The sequence below is a fragment of the Neopsephotus bourkii genome, unplaced genomic scaffold (assembly GCF_033783945.1).
Source record: "Neopsephotus bourkii isolate Nb327-2 ecotype Australia unplaced genomic scaffold, CSIRO-AGI_Nbou_v1 NB_663, whole genome shotgun sequence".
NCBI lineage: Eukaryota > Metazoa > Chordata > Aves > Psittaciformes > Psittacidae > Neopsephotus > Neopsephotus bourkii.
The window spans coordinates 2,025,907-2,047,584 of NW_026901162.1; positions in this window are offsets into that span (position 1 = coordinate 2,025,907).

Sequence of the window (21,678 nt, forward strand, 5' to 3'; positions counted from 1 at the left end):
GGCTTGGACTGTTAGCCTACCCAGCAGCTGCCTCTGGATCCCAGTCTCCCCAGGCACTGGCACCTGGACATGCAAACCTCTGGACTGTGGCCCCACTCCAGGCACCTGAGATACAGACCCTCTCACACACGCACACACACACACATGCACACACACTAACATGTCTCTCAGTTGTCCCCCATTTCCCTTGGTCCCTCCAGCCCCTTAGGTCTCTCCAGGATGTTGCTCAACCTACAGGCACCTCAATGTCTGGCTCTCCAAAGTCTTACCCTACTTGCCAGCTAGTCTGGCTTGGTATAGGCGAACACACATATGCACCCAGACAATACACATGCACTCTGGTATTTCCTGTCACACATCCCTCTGACCCTGCTCCTGCTCCTGCTCCATCTGCACACACTCAGGGATGCTGAACAGGGTCCCTCTCCCAGGAGAAGAGTTAGAAATTGTATTTAATCAGGAAACATGACAGACTGTGCTGATCAGGCATAGGATGTGGCCAGACAAATTATCTGGTCAGCTGCCTTTTTGCACGATTGGCCCCTTTTATCTCCTCATCCTTTTATTGTCACATGCTTATTTCCTTCACAGACCTCCCTTTTCCCACCACCTTTTTCCCCTAAATGTCCCATGCTACATCTCATGCAACCCTGAAATGCCCTTCCCCAGCATGCCATTCCCCTACAAGCAATAACCACCCTCAGCCTGCCAGGTGCTCCAGAGATCCTCTCCTGATGACTTATCTCCGTGGGTCTCACTCCTTGTCTGTGGGGTTGATGCTCTCCTGCAACAGCCATGGGAGGAGCTGGGTCAGGACTCTTCGTTTTCTCTGATCAGGATATTGGGGTCCCCTGCCTGTCATTGGAAATAAGCCTTGAAACACAGAAAATAATACAGTGTCACACCTGACTAATGCAGTGGATAGTGGTGTAGCTTCAGTGCCCAGCCATGGTGAAGGGCAGGGAAGAAAGCAAGCCAAACTTCTGAAGCACCACTGGAGAAATCTAAGCTAGAAAAAGTCACTATAGCTCATAGACCACCATTAGTCATCTCTGTGTCAGTAACTTCTCACAAAGGGTAAAATGCAATTTCCTGCAATTTAGCCTCTGAAAATTCTACATTTTATCAAGATTCCTGAAGCACGGGAAGTCCTTTAGCTGTTATACTCTAGCAAATATCAGGACATGCAGTGACACTTTCCATGTCATATGCCACAGAAAGTCCACTCCCAAATCTGCCTGCAGTATTTAATTCCCATTAACATCAGCCAGGCTCATTTCCTGATTCTCCTGAAGTTTTTCTTTATTTCATAAACAAACAGGAGGGAGTTTAGAGAGAAAGGGAGAATGTTAATTTTCTTCTCATTAGGCCTGGATGGATACTTCTAGAGTATTTCCTAAGTGTCCCAACTAATCTAAAGCATTTAATTCGTTTCACCCAAGTGCATACTTTGCAGATACTTCAGTGATGGAGTTTGCCCCCAGAGGGTGTCTCACAGACATAGCACACAACATCACATTTGCAGATAACAGACAAGTGCAGCTAATATATATAGACTATTGAACTCAAGGCTGTTACTAGCTGGAGAAGTGTACCTATGTGAGAATTGTGACATTCAACAAGGCCAAGTGCAAGGTTCTGAGCCTGGGTAGGGGCAAGCCCTGCTATCAACACAGGCTGGGTGATAAAGGGATTGAGAGCAGCCCTGATGAGAAGGACTTGTGGGTACAGATGGATGAAAAGCTGGATATGACCTGGTAATGTACGCTTGCAGGCCAGAAAGACAACCATATATCCTGGGCTGCACCAGAAAGAGCATGGCCAGCAGGCTGAGGGAGGTGACTCTCTTCTACTCTGCTCTCATGAAACCCCACCTTGCGTACTGCATTCAGCTCTAGGGCTCCCAGCATAAGAAGGACGTGGACCTGTTGGATCATGTCTAGAGGAGGGCCACAAAAATGACAGGAGGGATAGAACGCCTCTCCTATAAAGAAAGGCTGAGAGAGTCCTGAAGAAGAGAAAGCCCCAGGAAGAGCTCGTTGCAGTTTCAAGTACTTAAAGGGGGTTTTTAAGGAAGATGGGGACAAATATTTTAGCAGGGCCTGCTGTGGTAGGACCAGAGTAATGGTTTTAATCTAAAAGAGGGTAGATTTAGAGTAGGTACAAAGAAGACATTTTATTTCCTTTTACAATGAGGGTGGTGAAACGCAGGCATAAGTTGCCCAGAGAAGTAGTAAATGTCCCATCCCCAGAGACATTCAAGGTCAAGTTGGACAGGGCTTTTGAGCAACCTGTTGTAGTTGAGGATGCCTCTGCTCATTGCAAGGGGGTTGGACTTTAAAGGTCCATTACAACCCAAACCATTCTATGATCAAGACTAAGGCTTTTTAAAAATATGTTCATCAAAAATTAGGTCATATCTGGCAGAGGCAGCCATGAGATCTTTGGCCGTGTTAAGGTCAAAGAGGACTTTGAGGCCTTTTGTTTAAAGCTTGAATGCTTTGTCTGGTTTGGGAAACTGCTTTAGCATCCATCTCACTGCAGCAGAACAGTGTGTCGTGGATGAAAAGAAGAAAAAAAGAAGGTATGATGCTGATTGATAGGCCTTTTGTCTCTTATTCAATGTGCATGGAGCCCTGTAAGCACTCTTCCAACTTGCACCATCTCCAGCAGTCCCCTGTTGCCACAACTGGTAAAAAAGGATGATGCCATAACAGCATCGCCTGCACCAATGGGCTTCTCCTCCAACATTGGTTCTTATTATCCTGATACAAGATGGGCCCCAGCACTTCTGTTGGTCTAGCTGAGACTGATCCAAGCTTCTCCTTTTTTTTTCCCTTGATAAACTCACAGAAATACTGCAGGCCTCAACACCAAAACCTCTGTAGGAAAAGGTCAGAGACCTAGCTTTAACTCAGTCTGACTAGAAAAAGCATCGCAAGACTGTGCGGCTCCTTCACCAAGATATTCCATGTGCTGTTTTTTGTTATAGTCATCCCCCACCATAAACCTCAATATGAAGGAGGTTGTATTGAATTCTTCTGATAGTACCTCTTTGGCTCCCTTAATTGCTGCTTTCTCAAGCAGAACACGGGGGCTAAAACAAAGCAAGAAAGGTTTCACAAGGCTGATAAATCAGAGGCACTTCTGTCCTCAGCTTCTTCACATCAATCTATAGGCTCTTTCTCTGTTGGTTTTTCATTTGGTGGCTCTCTTGATTTTTAGGTGGCTCAAGCAGTATTTAGTATTCTCCCTTGTCATCCAAATTCCAATGGCTAATCATTTCCCAAGAGGAAAAGGAAGCTGTAATTCTTAGCTGAAGTAAAAGTATCTAACAAGTCAACCAAATGATCTCTACAACCCCAGGTCAAAAGTCAAATAAACTACAAGTTGCTATTGCTTTGTTTAAACTCCTGACTTTTCAGTGGTGAATTTCAGTGTTTGGAACTGGCTTAGTTTTTCTCATTTTTTAGCCCCCCCTCTTTCCACCCATTTTCCACCTTGGTCACAGAAGGAGTTGTTAAGATGGTCTAAGTACTAACCATCACACAGAAGAAATCCCAGGTTGCTGTTTATAGATGTCAGTAGCAATTATTAATATTTACCTTTCCTGCATCATTTTTGGAGGGCTGACAGATGGTTTTGGAGTACTGTATTTACAGTTCTTCCAAGGGTGGAGTACTTGTGTTATTCTGTTAATATGCCTGGCTTCTCTTCTGGCAACTTCAGTGCTTCTAATCTGTGGATGAAATGGAACCCAAAAGCATGCCTAAATCTTTACCAGACAGTTCCACAGTACATTAGGAGCTGAACTTTCCCTTTGCTACTTGCCATTTAAGAACTACACTCTCATCATATTTTCTACCTATTTCCCCTTTTGATACAGCCAGAATGTTGGATTCCTTCACAAAAAAAAAAAAAAAAAAAAAAAAGTCATTTATACTTAAGCAATGTAAGGATCTGCTATTGCAGACAACTTGCTTAGGGTTTACTGGCACCAACAAGAGCAAAGCACACAATGGTAAATGGAATCTCATTTCTCAAGCCAGCCTGAAGCTGAGGGTCTTTGTATTTGCTGTTTCCTAAATGTGAAAATTATATAGAAGGTTCTGCAGTTACCAGCATTCTGCTATAATCATTTCCATATAGCCAAATAAAGAAATTCAAGATTTTGGATTTTGCACCTGAATTTACAGCTTTTCAGAGCAAACTGAAAGACCTCTGAACAATATCCTCCTACATTTTCATCTTGAAGTGTAAAGCTTTTGAGGTTGGTGACTCATAAAACATTTCTTCCTTCCTCAGAGATCCAAGCTTGCAAATGGAAACAAGGTCTACAGTTTCAGTGAGGAAGCTGGCATGAGGGGTGGAGGAGGCGTCAGGGCCCACAACATTTTACATGATGATGGATTGGTGGGACCACATCAATGAGCCCTGAGAGCTGTGTGGCTCTCTAGGTAAGAGGAGATCGCAGGAACGGAGGAACGTCATTAGTTAACTCACCCTCAGGGCAAAAGAGACCTCAAACCCAAGGAGCCTGGAGATGTCTAGAGGCTCACAGGTTATGCCAGCAGGTGAACTTGGCTTCCTGATGAGAAATTTCCAGCCTGTGGAAAGTCACCAAAGCCCCCACCTGCTCCCCCACTTAAATCAAAGTCACAAGGTGTCATGCCACAATGCAAACAGAAATAAAGCCTGGAAGTTACATATTTAATAAGCAAGGCCAGCCTTGCTAATGCCATGCAGTTCCCTTTGCAGCTCCTGTCATTTTTAAAGTCTGGAAGAAATTATCCAAATTTAGATGTGTTATAAGTTGAAGCCAGGGCACCTGCCTCTTACTTTTTTGTTCCTAGCCCCATGATAACTTCAGTGGTGAAAATCAGTTAAACAAATAAGAATGAACAGTTAGCGTTTCCTCCCCCAATGCTAAAAGCTGCACCAACCAAATGACGTGTATGAATCATCATGTCTACTCCTGTACAAGCTAGGATAAAAATGCAGAAGTCATGCAAGCTGGGATAAGTAGTCATGCTCTGGGACATAACGCTTCCCCTAAAGTTAAGCAAACTGTTCCATGGGCAAGTCACCGCGTAGTGGTATATTGCATGGGGTTTGCACCTTTCTTCAGAGTGTCTGTGCTAACAACTGCCAGAGGCAGAATACCAGATTGTGAAAGGTATTTGACTAGCCTGCAGTGGCAATTCCTATCTCTCTGCAAGTTATATTCTGTTCCACTTTTAGTTTTAATTTCACAGGGCTGTCAGAGTGTATTCATGTCCTTGCTATGGGAATGTATCAAGAATGTCATTCAAATGCAAGGGGTTTAGATTTGCCAGGTAATGAAATTGCTCTTTTAATGCTCATTTAATCAACATGATTTCTCTGATGCTACCAAACATATGTAATGATGATGTCTTACTTCCACAGATTATATGAGTATCTTTGTGCTTAATGCGCTCACACTTCTGAAAGTTACTGCTCCTTTTGTTTTGCCTCCTGCAGCAATATTCAGAAGACCATATTCTTAAAAGTAGCAATCAGCACATTGCAGTGGTGCAAACGTCAGCTAATCCCCATGGTGATGAGATCCCAAAGGCAAAGTATGTGCTAATAAATTGAATAATGACAGAGAACATTTCTGGGCAGAGACTCAGTCATCTGTATTGCTAATGTGTTATAGTCCTTCGAGGCGCATTTTCAGCCCAGCCCAACCACCGGTATGTCAAACACAACTCATTTTGGGAGTTAGCATGGGGCAGTGACCATTACCCCCAAGCAGTTTGGATGTGGTCACCCTCCTTTGAAGATCTGCAGAGTGTAAGGGCAATGCAGCCTACCCTTTGCTCAGCGTCCTCATTTCTGTAGGACAGTGATGGACACAGTTAATTTACCAGTAATTATACTTACATTTCTCAATCTCACACTCACATCTTATCTCCATTCCTTGTATCCCTGCATTTCCTATTCTTATCAACCATCCCATTTGCTTTATTAACGGAGTACGCTGCCAATGAGTTGGGCAAGGATAGACGTCACTCTTTACGCACTCCCATAGGCAAGGCATTATGGACTGAGGGACTGATAGAAGGTCCAGAGTGGTGCGTTTTCCCGTGTTCGGGGCCCCCCTTTACTCAGAGTCAGGCACTAAATCTGCTCGGCAAAGACTGGGATCTGCAATAGCCAGCAAGCCGAGATATGCACAGGAGAGCCAATGGAGAAAGTCCTAAAGAGCAGGGTGAATCCCCTTCATAATGCCAGAGCTGGGTCCCTATTGATGCTCCCTCTAGTGTAAATGGACGCTGTTTGCCATTTTCTGCACTGACATTCTTAAACCACCACTTTCTAAGGAGCCATTACATTCAGAGGACTTCCCAGGCAGGCTAGTGAATGCTTTCTGGGTTCACAGGGGAGCAGAAGGATTAGGAAACATGCCTGTGTTTACAGTCTTGCAGTGGAAGTATGTTGCCCTTGTTTGCCTAAATGAGTTGTGGATGAAGCCACAAATTAGCCATTGCTGAGATTTACACAGTTTCCTCTGACTAAGCCTCATCCAGCCCACAAGCCTCACCACAGCTCCTTGCACATGTGCTTCATAGGGCCCCTGGAACAAAAGGCCAAAGGTCAGGACACCTCAAAATTCATCAAAATAGGGGCTAAATGAACCTCATACAGCATGGAGGCACCACGGTATCCCCACACAGCTGTCCTTATTTCCCCAGCAGCTCTCTGTGCTGTATGCCATCTAGTGCTGCATGAGATGCAGTGACATAAGCACAGGCATCCTCCCTCTGAGCACACAACATATGGATTCCTCCTTCGCTTTACATGCCACTGCAGGTTTACTGCTGCATATGTTCAGCCTCCCACAGCTGGAAGCTGTAAGAGGTAGTTTGAACTACATGGTATACACAGGAAGGATTGAAGTTTGCAGATTTTAGCACTCTACATGCTAACAGGCTCACAGTTATCTTTATTGCCTGGTTTGCTTTCTTTATGGCTGCAGTTTTTACCCTCCTGTGAGAAGATGCATGCACTTCCTGCAGGAGGAAAAACCTCTTGTCACTTTGTCACCTAACTGCCATGGATCTCTGTCCACCACTCACTAGTTTGTGGAAGAAACCCCCGCATTCAGCATTGCTTCTCTCCACCAAGAGAAAGGGTTGAGCTGGCATTTTGCTATGCTTGGTGAGCGTGGGTTGATATAAACTCTCTAAAGCTTTTTATAGTCCCTATCACCAGAGTATCAAAGCACTGAAATCCTGCTAGTCATATTCGCCTCCACATTGATCTTACCACCAAAGGCCAATCCTACTAGACACAATCGGCCTTCCATGTGGTATTGTTTAGAGGGGTTTTTTTGCTAGATGCTGATACATAGCCAGTGCTGGGATAGTCTCTAACTCTGGGCTCAGGTTCCAGGCTTCAATTAGTACTGATGATAAACACACAGCTTTTTGCGAGGTTACTTTAGCACTGCCTATAGGCATGTTTTCTTAAATTAATTTGTTTCAGGTAACGAGCCTTCCTGTGCTTAAAGAGGTCTATGAACACCGCAAGTCTTGAAAATGAGGTCAAAAAATCCTGCAACAGGTGGAACTCCTGTAGGAAACATCACAGAAATGGGTTTATAAGAGTAATGTTAAGAAATAGCTGGCTGTGCCATACTACGTTGACTGACAGCTTTGTCCATGATCGATGTAACACTTACATTAGACCTTTTAAATTTCAATATATTTTTATGCTTTGGCACTCTCTAGACACACTGAAATAAATCTTGTGGGTGTTTGCATGTTGCAACAACTAAGTGTGTGCGACTGTGGTTGGGTTTAATAGGTATTAATACAGTGAGCAGCAAGCAAATTATAACTATTTCACATTAGACATAATTTTACAGCAGACAGTTTTATAAGGAGAATGGAATGAATCAAATACAGTGATTTGTATTAAAGTATCTTTTACATTCCCTGTGTTCCAGTGGAACTGATGACAAGCCTAGAGAAGCATGCTAGGACAAACAGACCAGAAAATTAAATTCTTCTAGCTTTCATATGCCACAGCAGGAATAATTTGCCTTTTTTTTTTCTTTTCCCTTTTATCAGCTTTTCTTTTCCTTTCCTTTTTGGAGAGAGGATTACAATGTAATCTTGAATTCTAAACCTTATCAAAACTATTTTTTTTCAGTTTCATGGAACAGTGATCTGCTTTAGGTTTTTGGAGGTAGACTCTAATGTGACATGTGTGATAGATGGCATTTACTAGCCTGTGAAGAAAGCCAAATGGTTAAACTTAGGGTTGCAGTCTCAGGGCTCTGGATCTTTGGGGCATGTTTACCCTCTCAGTTAAGCATATACATATATTAGACAGACATCTAACATGAGACTGCATTTTCGACATTCAATCCGTGCTAAAAGAGGTTGTGTTTAAGCTCTAGATCCCCCTGAAAGCAGAGCACTTGAAAAATGTGGGGTGCCTTCTGTCTGATGCACTGGCAGCTTTTTTCTCACTGTGCACCATTAGTCAGGAGATGCCTGCAAAGGCTCTGAAGGGCTTCATGGCTGCTGGAGCATTTGAGATCAAGTCTTCTTAGTATAAAGTGGAACTCTTTCAGCCTGATTTTAAGTGACAATAAATTTAATGTCTTGCCCAAGTCATTCAATGTAATCAATGCAGAGAGATATACAGCTGTAAGGGTGCCATCCATCCCAAAGTTTTGTAGGTATTTGAGACCAGTGGGAAGACTGGTGCCTGTCTGCCCATCAAGTACAAGGAGACCCCAAACAACAGGCTTGGCTAGATGTCTAGCATTAGGTACCGGTACTATAGGCACAAGCTGTTAGAAGGCTGCTGCCAGGGCACAGACAACCACCTATCTACATGAGAAGCATGGAGTGATGGAGGACACCGTGGTTTAGGTTTTGTTTTCAAACTCTTTCTTTATCTTGGACTGGACACAGCCACTTCATGTCTCTAAGCCAGTTATAAATCGGTACAATTACTGCCTTTTCCACCAGATCTTTACCACTTGTAAAATAATGACTATTGAAATATTTCTGATGGTTGCTACACAAGACTGATGCATAGTCAATAGTCAGTGTGTGCTACAAGCTCTGTGATTTACGGATCAAAGCTGGGGAGCCTGTCTCTCTGGTTTAGGGATTTCCATTGCACTCATCACTTCTTCTAACCCTATAAACACTTTTGTATGTCCTTGTCCTTTTCCTTAATTTTTTATGTGAGGAGTTTCATTGATGAACTAAGACCTGATACCACTCACTGCACCATTACTTGTTCCTACTCACCTTATTTATAAACCAGGACCATTCTTCAGAAGTGCAATAGCTCAAGGCACTGTATACACTTTGTGAGAAAACTCAGGTATGTTTCAATTTGAATTGCCCTTATTTCTTGGTAATAGAAATAAAAAGTATTTTGCTTCCAAGAAATAAAAGCTTTGTAAGTATATAATAATAAGAAAAACTTCTAGATATTTATTTTCTTCCCTTTTTCTTAATATTCACTGATTCTCCTTCTGAAGAAGGGCTTAATTTTTCTACTCTAGTAATGGTGATATCTAGGGCTAAATGGTGGGAAAGTGGAAAAAAAAAAAAGTCAATTTTTTTCGTAGCTTCTTCTTTATTTTCTCAAATGGGCTGATGCATTGTTCCGTGTGCCTATCTTTGAGATACTGAAAACCAGCAAAAAGAAGCTTTACTGACCAAAATGGTTCTCCTCTTTTAGAAAACCTGTTTTTCCACCATTGTCACACCATGGTCAGCTTCTGATATTTTACTAGATGCATATTAATGAGACTTTTGTTTTAATGAACCCTCAGTTTATACAGTCATGTCACTACATGTTTGCATTTGAGAAGGAAAAAGGAGTGCATGGACACAGGACCTGGAAACTGCACTCTGACTTCAGACTTTACATAAAAGCAGCCTGAACTGTGCTTCAAAAGAATGTAGCTTGGTACTTAGCCAGTCTCATTTGGGGGAATGGAGCTCAGAATTTTTAAGTTCTTGAGACTATCAAAACTCAGGCTACACTGCTAACTTCTTCATTGGCCTTGTATTAGTCTAGGTTTGCGGACCACTTACTAGAATCAGTGTTTTCAGCTTGTGGTAGAAATTAAAGTTGCTTTTATTTGGTACGTCTCCTTAGGAGTCAAAATAGAAACAGCTCCCTAATGAGGAATAGTAAGGCAGAACATTCTGCTGCCCCCAAAACCTGTCAGAATCTGACTGTGAACACCTTGGGGAGCCTGCCACTCTCCCATACATCTGGACAGGAAGGAGAGAAGGTATCCCAGCACTTGGAGCTGGCCAGATCTTTTTTCTTATGTGTATGCAGTTCAGCTGCTCACTGTACATTTCTGTGGTTTCTGTATGTAAGTGTGGCCACAGAGTGGCCATGCGGATCTGCTGGTCCGTGACATTGTTTCATGCTCAATAAAAGTTGTTGCTTTTGTATTAACATTTTATGCTAGATTTTCAAATGGGCAAACCAACCTATTTCTATACTGTGTAACAGAAGACTCAGAACTTTAACTGCATGTTATGACCCCTCAGGGATAGTGATAAGGATACAAAGGAAGCCACAGGTTTTTGAGAGAATGAAGCCTGAATGTAGGAATGCTGTTCTCTGGTCCCAGTCATGCCAGAGCACTCTCCCTGAGCAATACATTTCCTTCTCCACACCCTACTTGTTAAACAGCTATAATAACTTTTGCACATCTGTCTTCCCCACACAGAATTGTGGACTGTCGCTTCTGCATAGCATTACTTATATGTCAAATCCCATATAAGTAAATGACAGGTAGTGCTGCTTGGGGACTTTCCTTGCAAACCAGGTGAGTACACCATGGCCTTGAGGCTTTTCCCTCCATTGTCTTGAGAGAGCTTCTTGTTTTCCACAGGGCAGAAAAATTTGCAGTTCCCTTGATCCCTTTTAACATTTTCTTCTTTCATGCAGCCTCAGCTCTGTTTGGTCTGTTCTTACTCTAACTTTAAGGCTTCAGCCAAACCCCAACAGTATCCCGTACTCAAAAAGTGCTGTGTATCACTAATATATTGTTTACAATAATAGGGCTTGTTTCACATGTACATTGTACCATAACTGGTAGTTAATAATAGGTAATAATTATATATAGGTTTTACATGAGTGGTGAAAAACAGGTGCCCTGCAAGCACCACGTGAGTGCTAGGAGTGCTCACCTAAATTAATTGTACAAAAAGCAGGAACACGTATAATAAAGTTAGTACCACTCTGCCAATGCCTTCTAGTGTCACCAGTGAGAGAGTTAGCAGCCTTTTGAGGTCACTCAAGTCAAAGACTAACTGAAAGGCCAAGCATAAATATGACAGAAGTAACCTAGAGCTGCCTTCCCACCTCTTGGCAGCATTTAGGAAAGAGAAAGTTGACCTTCGTCTATACACTCCTCGTTTCTGATGTGGTAATCTCTCTGGGTCTGCTTATTTTTAGTCTAGGCAGATGCTAAGGAGGAATCTGGGATGAATTCACTCTTCATCGGAGTGAATTTTCCAGGTATGTTCCCTTTGATGTTTATGCAGAGGATCAGACTCTCATGGCTGCAAGAAAGTCATTAGGTTTTCTGTGTATGTAGAGCATCTGTCAAAAGGTGTAAAGGTGTGCTACCTAGTCAAGACACTTCTTGTGATTTCCATTCACTTGGCATACCAGTTAAGAAGATCATCACAGGTTTTAAGTTTACTTTAATAAGTATTACTGAATAGCAGGCACTGAAATGCTTGTAGAGTTCCCAGCTAGGGTAAACATAGAAGAGCAACATAAACCTATCTGCACCTATGAGATCTTCATGAAAATACCAAGTTGTCCAGCCATTCCAGAAAACAAATCAAATGTACAGTGTGTAACACTATTCACGGTCACAGACAAAAAGTTCTGTGCCATAAAAACATGGCAGCAGTGACTATCATGCTAAAATTTAACAAGTTGGAAAGAATAATCAACCCATGCTTACATACCAGTTACATGACAACTCTCTAAAAGTATTTGGCCTCATAGCTGTGGCCCTCCATTGTCTAGAGGGGTAGCTGTGTTCCAGCAGAGCTGAGGTTGACAAGCCCTTCATTTCCACCAATGTAGCTGATGAACTGAACTGTGTAATACCAAGTGCCAGTCTATAGAAGGCTGGCTGAATTTGACCGTAAGGAAAGAAGGTCTTAGGAGCTGGTCTTTCAGAGCCCTATGCTTTAGGACAGGAATGAAATGGTTTGTTTGTTTTGTTTTGTTTTCTAAACCTAGAACCTAATAGATGATTGTCTAAAACAGGGAAACAAAGAGAGAACTTCACAGTCAACCTCCTTAATGTGTAGCTGAACATGGTGAATTTATGTGCTGTGGAGTAAGCGGCAGACTCCTCCCTATGTTTGCATTTGTATCTATATCATGTACAAAGTAGCACAGAATCCAAACTAGGTAATGAAGAGAAACTGAGGACAAGAAGCTATAGGAAACTCCTTATCTGCTTTTAATTAAATGCATTTCCATTGGTAATTGTGGTATAACTTACAAATAAAAATTATTTTAAAATAGTCCAAGTTTCTGCACATCTAAATGCATCTTCTGTACAGCAGGAATATTTGCCTCACAGAAGAGCTGTGACTTTGGCCTTTATAAAATCGTGGAGAGGTCCTCACACAGCAGGTATAATATGAAATGTTCTACAGTGAGTGATTAATCTTTTCCTTAATCAGGCCTGAAGACTAAATAGTTTAAGTTTCTAATAGCTCAGGAAATTTTCAGGATGTTCCTCAGACATTTCAGGACACGACCCTCAGCTGGATAACAGAGTTGTAGCTCACTGAGTCTCTTGTCTAGTGTTGATGATGGCTTCTATTATTTTTCCACATTTGTGATTTTTTAATCCAATTTTCGTATTTTCCTGTTATTGCATTGTTGGTTTTGTTGGTTTGGGGCTTGGTTTTTTTCTTTTTCTTAGTTTCTGCCTCCTCTGACTATGATGGAAAAATGCAATGATCTATTGTGGACACTGGCAGACAGGGGTGGGGAGGCAAATTAATTCTACACAGGGCATTTGACACTGAATTTTGGAGACTTGTCTTTCCCACTTAACAACATTCCCACTTAAGTACATAAAAACATATTTGCATTTAATATAGACAAAAAAGGAGAGGAGAAAGTGAAGCATATCTTGCTGTGACCTTAATAGATAGTGAAAAGGAAAAGGGGAAAAAAAGGTATTTCAATGGTTCATGTAGCTGGAGGCCAAAGCCTCTGGCTGTTGTTACAAGAACAGCGTTAACAATATTAATAACAGGAGGAGAGACAGATAATGAAGCTGGGAAAAACAATTTAAGGAAAAATGATCAACTGCCTATTAGACCCAGTCACACACCAGGCGCGGAATGGTTGGTGTCGCAATTCTTACACAGCTGAACAGCAAGAAACTAGCTGTTGTTGGATCACTGAGGGTACATCTACAGCAAAACAAAAAAAAAAGTGGCTAAATAGTGCAAAACATACTGTGAAAACAGGAAGGAAGATCATGTAGGTGGTACCATATGGCACAAGATTCTTCAGTAACTATAGAACATTCCTTTTCCAAGAATGAAGAAATAGAGTTTGATACAGAAATGTGTTCCCATGCATTTGAAGTACTTGCTTAATATAGAACACAGAGGGACTCAAACTTGAGATTGTTGCGAGTATCATCATCTTTGATGAAAGTTTTTGGGCCACGTTCATAGAAGGGCATGATCAGGGATGCAATACCAGTGATAAGTACATGAACTGTGTGCCCAACCAGAACAAATGCAAAAGAAATTCATCATATTGGGCGAAGGTGGGGACCAAACTCCACTTTTTCTGCTCATTATTTTTTCCTGAAAGATAACATCACATTTTGGAGAGTAAAGTATCTAAAAAATAATTTCTTTTCTTCTTTCTTTGTCAGGAGACACTAGGAAGACAAAATTCCACACCATTTTATCTGTGGAGGTATCCTGAAATAACTAACAACAGAGAGGACAGGACAAAATCTAAGAAGGGTATGCATGTTGAGTGAGGAAACACAGAAGTGCCTTGATAAAAATGAGGAAGCATAAACCCTGTGAAACCCTCTGAAGATACTGTGTGAAGGTTTCCTGGAGTATTGGGGTTGCAGAGCCTGGATGTAGCCATGAGGAGACATGAAGCAGAAATTGTTTGCTGCTGATTTGAGTGGTTTCATCAGTTAGAGCCTGAGTGTGGGTGTGGGTTGAAAAGGAGCAAATTGAATCCCTGGGTGGTTGCAAGGAAATGCATGTGAACCTCACCTTTGGCAGGAGGGAGGGCTCTGGATTCATGAAAGACATGTAGTAAGGATAAAGGAGAGAAAAGAGAGCAGCTCAAAAAAGGAGGGATCTAGTTAGAGTAAAAAGAAAAAGGGAATTTTGAGAAAGAGGATATCATTGTTACTCTCATTTGATTTAGACTTCCATTGCCTAGAACGGACAGACTTGATTTACACTGAACTATCTCTGTAATGGTAACTGGAACACTGGCCTTAGGTGTGCAACAGGTTAAGGGATTGAACAGCTTTAACTGATAATACCATTAAGGGATTGAACAGCTTTAACTGATAATACCAATGTTGGTACAAGTGGCATGTAGCCAGAAAATTACTTGAAGTAGCAGAATATACAAAGTTGCATAAACCTAGGCTTCAGTTGTGGAAAAGGTAGCTAATTACATTTAATGATGCTGGTGTTGGAAGACAGAGCTACAGGAGAAGGGAAAGTGGCCAGCCCAGGGAGCGACTATTCCAAAGGCTTGTCAAGAGCATCATCTTGATTAAGGGATTCAGCCATTTGACTCAGGAAAGGGAAACTTCACAGATGCATCATCCCCAGCCATACATTCTCCCAGTTCTTTCTTCAAGAATATCTGGATACCAGTATCTTGTGGTTAGCTTGACAACTGCTACTGTGTTGTCTGGATGCAACCCTAGCTTTCAGCCTCTGATGGCAATCTTCCCAGCTAAAGCAATGGTCTTTTTCATTTCCTAGTGATGCAGACCTAGCAGACATATCAGACTGTAACTGTTTTCTCTTTATGTGTTTATGTTGTTAATTACCAGCCAGTGATTTTATTTTAAATGAGCAAGGGGCCATGGTAGCAGGAGCATATTGTAGGAACTCTGGCACACATTTGAGCTGTATCAATCATCCTTGTTCTTTGTAAGCAGGTCTATTGCTGCATCAGCAAGGAGAGGAAATCTAAATGTAACTGCTGCACTTACCTAGCAAACCTTCCAGATGACTATTTTTTATTGGGAGGCTGCCTTCAGCAAGATCCTGGAAATTCAGGGAAAGCAAACATTTATTGTCTTCGAATATTTCTTAGATCTGAACCTCTTTTTACTTTCTCTAAATTTCTGTTTTCTGTTTGAGAGATTGAGACCCCCAGTGGGGTTTTCCATCCCTCTGCCTGCCCATAAAGACTGGCCACTGACCAAATTTAAATATGGAAGAAATCCCTGACTGTCTGTAAAGAAAAAGGAAATCTAACTCGCTACAAGTTATTCTTACCATTCTAATGTTAGAAATACTGCTGTTTTTGACAGACAGGAGCAATTTTGTCTCTGAGTACCACACTAAGGTTGTATAGAAACCCCTGCCCTCCCAGTGCCAAGGAAAATGATGCACTCAGAGCATCCTCTAGCTGTGTAAAATGCCTTATGGATTAGGAAAGAGGATATTTGAGTGAGGACCTCACACCACAGCACCATTAAAGACTCTCTGAGGTCTAAGGAGAGTTTTTGGCTAGTTTAAATTTCCCAATAATGTCCAAGGGAGTTGGTCACCCATCCTCTCTGTTAAATCAGATTATTGCTAAGCACGTTGAGCATGCTGGACCTGAGCATAAGCAGACCCTTGCAGTTTTAGTCCTGCAGGCTCCTACTGTGGTCACAGGAGAGAAGCCACACTGCTGCACACTCTCCTCCCTGGGAAGCAGGTGTATAAAACAGGCCAGAAGAATCATGGAGCTGATGGTGACTCACTCAGACATAGAGGTCTTCTCTACAAGCATGCCATGTCAGGGGAGGTGAAGTCACACTGGGTCCTCTTTTAGTTTGGGACGCTGGAAATGACAGCTCAGTGGAAGACTGGACCCTGGGCAGAAAAGCTGACATATGTCTAAACACGCCTGTAGGCCAGGTTGGGCATGGGTCATTATTTGTGCCAGGGCTGATTTTGGATCCTTGTGTGTGAAGTGTGGCTCTGGGAACCATTGCAAGAAGGAGAAAGCAAAACCAAGTGAGAGGTTTGTACCAGGCAACAATGAAACATCTTTCTTCTGAAACCTGGTTGCCATAGAACAAAAAGCAGTTATCTTGAATGTCTGGAAAGCAGAGATTCTCCCTAACACTTAAAATGGTGTTTATTCCCTGCCTAATAGAGTCTCTGTGACACAGCAGACTTAATTGTAACAGCAATCTTTCAAAATGACATATATTTTCCTGCTCTGAGATCCCTAACATCTATTAAGACTGTCAGAGACTTAGAACATAACCAGATACAGATGAAATTTTCCATGAGGTGAAACACTAAAACTCTGATGATTTGTAAAAGTTCTTTTCAGATTTTTTTTATTATTTTCTTTTAATGCAATGTGGTTTTCCTTCTTATTATTTACAGTATTTCACAATGTGTAACCAGTGATAGCATTTAATTACTTAATTGAAGTATTGTGTTATTTTAATTATCTTCAAAATCATAGACGCAAGTGTTATTTAGCATGTAATATTTTTATCTTCTTTTCTATTTCAAAGTGACTCCTGCTTGTGATTTTTGATGCTGACATAAATGCCATGAAATTCTGTAAAAATAATAACACTAAAACTTCAACATTAAATTCCTTCAAAACGGATAATGAAATCCTGAAAATTCCGAAAATATTTTTTTTCTTTATAAAAGTGCTAAACCAATAACTTTATAACAGCTATCAGAAATACCCAGGGTTTTTTTTGACTAAGTTAGATTTTTACGAAAATTACACTTTCAAATAGTACAGACAGTAGGACTGGAAATAAATTTACACTGGTCTATTAGAAATTGCTCTTGTCCAGAGTTGTTTTCATACAAATTTTGCTAAACACATAGACCTCTGGTCTAGAGCCCTCCCTTCAGAGACAAACCATAATTCTCACTAAACCTAAGAGACATATACATGCCATTGCATGCATAAATCTTGAGAAAGAATTAGGCTTAAAGTTTGAACAAAACAAAATGATCAGATAGCCAGGTAAATTATGATGATGGAAGATGTGACTTAACAGGGACAGCTAAATTTATTCAAATTGCTTCATGTTTGCCATAGGCAAACACATACCACAAGTTAACTCTGAAACTTTCTGCAGAGTTTTATTTTCTTAAGCGTTAGAGTTAATTTAGGTGCATCTAGTGAAAGAGAAACTAGTTTATAAATATGTATTGACATTATTATTTTATATTTATAAAAATTGGATTTATTACATATTGTAGCATACAATGAAACAGTGTAAAACACATCAGTATTTAGATAAAATTACCTACTTCATAAGTTGTAATGTCTTAATCAGGAGGGTAGCCCCTGGTGTACAAGCTAGAAAGAGCTGGACTTTTTAATGAAGAATAAGAACCATCTGATAGGGTTAAATGAGCCCTGCAAAGGTGGTGGACAAGGTGAGCGAGAGCCAAGAGAGCCCATTGGAGTTCCTGCACTTTTCAGACATGGTCTCCTGGCTTTGGTGAATGTCACAAGAGGCAAAGGAAGAAGGGAGAGAGGAGAGCACTGAGGACTGGGCACTACCTGGGACTCCCATTGTCACCCCTGTGCAAAATGAGCCTTATTGTTCCTGGTGGTTGTGACTCCATGGTAAATGTCTGAGCCCCCAGTGCAGCTCTGGCGTCCAGACCTGGAAACCTGTCTCTCCAGACAAGATAGCTGCTGCTGCTAGGTGATGGTATCAGTCAAGCAGTTCAAGTGGCAGCAGGCTGTGCAGGAGTAGAGAAAGTTGAAGTTTAAAGGCAGCTGTTGATGTATGACTGAATGAGGGAGAGGGAGAATTGTTACAGCTGCACATAATGGCTTTTTGGGGGGGGGGGGGGTGAGGGTTATTTTTTTATATAAATAGAACCTTAGAAATTAATTGCTGCCTGCAGTTAGGGCAATGAGTTAGAGGGAGCCAGCCAATGAGCCTTTCTGTGCAATGAGGCCTCAGTGAGAGACACCAGAGACTGATCGTGGCCAGGAAACTTGCAAGTGTGCCAAAGCTGCCTCTTTCTCTGCACCACATTTCACATCTGCAACCTCACAGTGAGGAGAATGAAAAAGTGCTCTGACAGCACATAGAAACCCCAAAGTCACACCCCCCTGCAAAGCAGAGGCCATCGTCTCCCTCACCAACCCCATCACCCTGTCCCCATTCCATACATGAGATAACTTGTATTCATTCAGATGCTGGGGAAGTTGTATTTCCAAGACATGTAGCATGTGGACTCAACAGGTTCCGGATCACCTGCATGATCCTAAAGGCAGGGGAAATGCAAATCTTTGAATGCTACTGTGGGCACCCAGTCCTTGTAAAACACAGAAGGCAAAGCAGGATGGTAAGGGCAATCATTCAGGATCCAGGTATCTCAGGGACCAAGCATCTGGCCAGCCCCACCATTCAGTGTGGGCATCACAGGCTGTCAGCCAGATGTTGCAAGCACTGAGACTTTGTGTATTACCCCAGCATCCAGCTGAGCACTTTGCAGCTCCTTCCCACTCCCAAACCTAGGCCTGGTGGTGAGTCTGCTGTCTATTCTTTCTACCATTTGGCTGATATCCAGTTTTTGCAGAGTTTGGTTTTTTTTTCGATGTGGGTTTGGGGGTGTTTTGAAAGTCTAAGTCAACATAACAACTCAGTGAAAAATATAGTGATAGCTAATTTCTAATGGAAGGATGCTCAGACTTTAGAGGAGCATATAGCAAGAGACAGCCCAAAACAGAAGGGTCTAGGATTCCTTTTCTACAAAAAAGTTATTTTTCCCCTTGACTTCTCACAGTGTACTGGGGGACAGGGAGGATACGGTCTTTGTGCTTGTTATTGCCACTTATGCTATCTGTGGAAATTGTGATCACACAGACACCAATCCTGCTTTCACCAGTGTCAACCCACAATAATCTGCTGGTTTTGAGTAAAGAGGTTAGATTTACCCAGCTGCACCCTCCTTGCGCCATCCTGGTGTCCCCCCGGTGCCCTGAGTAGCTGAGCGAAGCCTTCGGCTGAGGGAAGGAGGAGGGAAAAACTGAGCGCTCAGTGTTGCTGTGTTATGAAGTGACAGATAGAGTCAGCCAGGCAGTGCCCTGCCCTGCGCGCGATGATATTAATTTCACACAGCCCCTGCCTGTTCCAGCTGGAACGATAGGAGATGCAAACTTTGACTTCTGCATTTGAAAGAGATATTGTTTGATGGAAGTGTGTGGGTGGCGGGTAAAACAAGCAGCTAAGTGTCAGCACAAGAAGCAAACATTCTCCTTCTCCCCTCCCTGATGTAGTTTTTGACGTAATGAGCATTGCTCCCAATTTTCCTTCCAAATAGGCATTGCACCCGTCCCCATGGCAACTGTCATGCTCAAAAGATGTCCTGTCAGGAGCCATGAAAGGCCCAGAGACATTTGTATTAGATGGTCACAACCACGATAGCTAATGCTTAACAAATACACTATGAAGCTGCATTCGTCAAAATGAAGAGCACAAACATTTGTGTTCCATTAAACAGAAATTAATAAGATTCGAATAGGAAGAAACCAAACTGGACTGTTTTTTTGTGTATACAGCTGTGTTATGAAGTAATACAGGGAACATTAGTATGAATAATGATTGCACATGTGCATTCGATTTATTTCTTCTACTTTTTGTATGGTCTCCTTTAACCCTTTTTCTCTATAGGTTTTTCAGAAATCAAACACAGGTTTAACAGCTGGGCAAGACAGGGGTTTCAACCGCTCCTTTCACACTACTGAGGTCCAATAGCACTTCTTTATTTAAAGGCACTCTGGGTCATTGGGAAGTTGTGCTTTTGAAAAATGTTCACGTACTTGATGATTGAGTACATAAATGTGGTGGCCTGATTTTTACCAAGGAAAAGAAGCGCTCCGGTCTCTAAACAAGGAGGGTCGCATCCTGAATCGCTGTGCATCATCCTACCTTCCTTGGCTACAGGGAAGAGGAGCTGATTTATCCCAGCTGAGGATCTGGCCTCAGGTCCAGGCATTAAAAAAAAACAAAACAATAAGGAATTATGTTTCCAGCTCAGCTGAAAATCAAAAGTGAAAGTTCAGGAAGACAGCAGACCCTCCTCCCATGAGAGCCGTTCTCCTGGCTCCCTGTCACCCAACATGATTTTGAGCAGTTCCTTCCACCCGTTGCTGCAAGTAAACAACAAAAGTGGACTGTGTTACACAGCCTGACAATGACAGTCTGTACTCAGCTTACAGGCCACAAAAGGCTTTGGTAGCTTTGCTTTCCCTGGGCAGCTTAACCTCACTCCTTTTCTTCCAAGAGGGAAAAAAAACATAAAAAAGGAAAAAAAAAAGGAAAGTTGGCCAGGGTTCTGGCTCAGCAATGGGCCCAGGCCAACTGCCCGCTGCATGTGTGTATACCAGCACCTGGATGCCTCTGTCTTCACTGCTCATGACTCTTCTTCACTTATCATTCCCTGTTTTAACCTCCTATCTTCACAAGCAACACAAAAAATTACCATAGGGTCTGTATTTCTATTACTTCTATTCCTACTAGGCCTAGTTCTGCAACAGTTTGAATACTTAAATATCTGTGCCAGGACTCTTACCTCCCCCCAACCCCCTTACCCTTTCTCCTCACACTCCCATCTCTTTCTTTTCATCTGTGAAGTTCCTATTATCCCCCCAAGCTTCCATCTCTCAGGGTGAACTGAACAAGGCCTTTATCCCAGGCGGGGCAAGTGGGAGTGGAGGCAGAAAATGGAAAACATTTCTTTTCCTAAATGTAACTGCAAAATAGGAATTTGCTATTCCATCAGCATGCACATCTCCAGACCTGGACTTCTGTAGAAAAGCTAACTTTCACTTAATCCTTTGGATAGGTAGCCATTCTTCTGGAGAAGTTTCACCATGCCACACACCCAATGTTCTTGTTCTTCATTTCCTCGAGCATTCAGGACAGGACCAACAGGAGACCAACAGTCTTCCTCCAAACAAACCACTGTGTTCAAATGCAAATGAGCTCTGAGCAATTCTCAGGGACCACAGAAAAAGCCCTGGCTTGAGCTCATCTTTGTTGTTGCATCTCCTGTGTGTGCCATGCAGTCCTATGCAATGATGGGCCCTCTCCATCTGCATGTAGCACCTTCTATCTTCATGAACACCTCCAGGCTTTGAAAATACCCAGCCTTGGATCAAGACAGAAGCATTTGTCCACAGAATGTGTTTTAAATTGGAAAATGCCTATTTCCTGAAACCAAAATAATTCTTAAATCTAAGTCTTTTTCAGCAAAAATTCTGTTCAGAAGCTCCTGACCAAGCTCCCCTCCAAGGAAAGGAGACAACTGTCTCAGAAGGCATCTCTTGGTGCAGCCACTCAGTTGGGGTTTCAGAGACTTGATTCGAGTCCTGCCCCCAGACTCT